This window comes from Branchiostoma floridae, unplaced genomic scaffold, assembly GCF_000003815.2.
Source record: "Branchiostoma floridae strain S238N-H82 unplaced genomic scaffold, Bfl_VNyyK Sc7u5tJ_1489, whole genome shotgun sequence".
Taxonomy (NCBI): Eukaryota; Metazoa; Chordata; class Leptocardii; order Amphioxiformes; family Branchiostomatidae; genus Branchiostoma; species Branchiostoma floridae.
Window position 1 is genome coordinate 57,043 of NW_023365728.1, and position 2,500 is coordinate 59,542.

The 2,500-nt window shown below is 41.2% G+C and overlaps 1 long non-coding RNA gene across 1 annotated transcript in view; it reads left to right on the top strand.

Annotated features, from left to right (window-relative positions):
- LOC118407828 overlaps window positions 1–2,500 on the top strand; it is a 6,797-nt gene that overhangs the window by 3,183 nt on the left and 1,114 nt on the right. The window lies entirely within an intron of this gene.

Consider the following 2,500-nt stretch of genomic DNA (forward strand, 5'->3'; position numbering starts at 1 on the left):
AAAAAAATTTAGTAGGGTACTGCATTGTAGGAATACCAAAAATGGATATGTTTGAGTTTAGGTATTAGGGTACTAGGCCATGCAGCACAGGTTATGTACATATGGCTGCCTCTCAAATAAGGCTTTCTACCTCTCCTTCAACAGTTTTATCGGTACTACTTTATGTCCCTGCGTCATAGACCCCAGGGGTCACACATATTAAATACTGTGGTCTGCTACCTTGAGGCCCTCTTTTTAATGACATCTAGCAATGGTCAACGGAACTGCAGGTGTCTCACTCCACAAGCAGTTGTGGTGATCAACTCCACACCAACTGACTCAACACCACCATTTCATACTACTGTAAATGCAGAAATGTTCGCGGTGGTTTTATATTCGCGGTTTTTGCGGTGGCAGCTTCACCACGAACTTAAAACCACAGCGAACATTTTTCCATGGCAGTAAGAGACTTCAGTGCATGGTGCTACCGCGAACTTAAAACCAGGTGGTCGCGAAAAGTCCATTTTCCCGCTACCGCGAAATTAAATCCACACGAACTTCCTGAAAACCTGCTTATCTATCAGCTACTGTAAATGCAGAAATGTTTGCGGTGGATTAATGTTTTTCTACTATATTTTTCTATATTTTGCAGTCTGTGGTGTTACCGCGAAATTAAAACCACCGCGAAAAGTCATTTTTCCCGCTACCACGAAATTCAATCCCCGCAAACTTAAATGCATTTACAGTATTTCAGACACTTTCTGCCCTGCTCCAGAATTGCCATGTTATTTCCACGTAAATTAAAATTTCGAAAAAGTGTTAAAAATATTTTGGGCACTACCAATAAGTTTTTTACATTGAATTGATGTCAATTTTAGCATGTCTTAAGGCTGTAGAAAAGCTGACTCTTTTGGGTGTTCCCACATACCTTATGGTGTCAATACCCTTGCCTATCCGAGGACATTATATACTGTAAATGCAGAAATGTTCGCGGTGGATTAATGTTCGCGGTTTTCGCAGTGACCACTTTACCGCGAACTTAAAACCACCACGAATATTTTTCTATTATGGTATTAGACTGCAGTCTATGGTGTTACCGCGAAATTAAATCCACCGCAAAAAGTCCTTTTTCCCGCTACCGCGAAATTAAATCCCCGCGAACTTAAATGCATTTACAGTAATGTCCTTGACCTGCCTGATCTGTTTGACTGTTTGTTTTTATTCGGTATTTGTACTTTGTACATAATTCATTACTGTGTCCTCCCTCCTGCCTTGTGGTGCAATCAAGGCAAATTTGATTGCTTGCTCCGAATCTTTTTGTTTTTCAGCAGTCATCATCAGCACTGTTTTTAATCACAGATAAGAACATGGGCGTGGAAGTTTGGTGCATCATAGTTCATACGTACTGGTACAACCTTTCGGCCTACCCTTTGTGTCATGAGGTCATGATTGCCTGGAGGCTGTACCAGCACTTATACCGGCACCAGCTGTTGATATCTTTCTCCTATATCACCGGTCTGCCTAAACACCACAAACGACCACAAACAACCACAAACGACCACAAACGACTCTAATATGCAGTGTATATGGACAACGACCTTGTGTGACGCACTGCAGACAATGTTTACACATTTATGAATTTAAAAAACGCAGCAACTTCTACGTATTCACCAGTTATTTTGAGTTAGTCCGCTGATTTCAAGATCGAAGCGATTCTTGGCCTCCATGTTGGATCGCCCGTGCTAGGAGTCTGCATGGGGAAGTCCTCGATACCTTCCACGGTTCCATAGACGACATTGCGATAAAACTATGGAAGCTGTTGGTCCATAGATTATAGCACACTACAATTCTGTCATTGTCAACTTATAAAACTTGTATACTAAGTGTTTTTCAGCCTCAAATACACTAAGCACGTACGATCCAACATGGTGTTGCTTTAATCTTGAAACTGGACTAACTCGAAATAACTGGTGAATACTGTAAATGCATTTAAGTCCGCGGGGATTTAATTTCGCGGTAGCGGGAAAATGGACTTTTCGCGGTGGTTTTAATTTCGCGGTAGCACCATGCACTGTAGTCTCTTACTGTTATGGAGAAATGTTCGTGGTGGTTTTAAATTCGCGGTGAAGCGGCCGCCGCAAAAACAGCGAACATTAATCCACCGCGAACATTTCTGCATTTACAGTATGTAGGACTTATTGTGTTTTTTTAAATTCATAAATGTATAAACAATGTCTCCAGAGCGTACACAAGGTCGTTGTCCCATATACACTGCACATTAGAGTCGTTTGTGGTCGTTTGTGGTGTTTAGGCAGACCCAGGTATATTACATGTAAACTGCAGGGATGTATCAAGGTCATGCTAGAGTAGGTGCTCTCAGAAATACGTGATCACAACAAAAGTGTTACCGTGATAAAGGGCCAGTCAAAAAGACACATGGGAAAACAGGTCATTGAAATTCAATAGCAATAACAATAGAGATATGTATTGATCATCATAATTTTACAAAGCATCTGACACT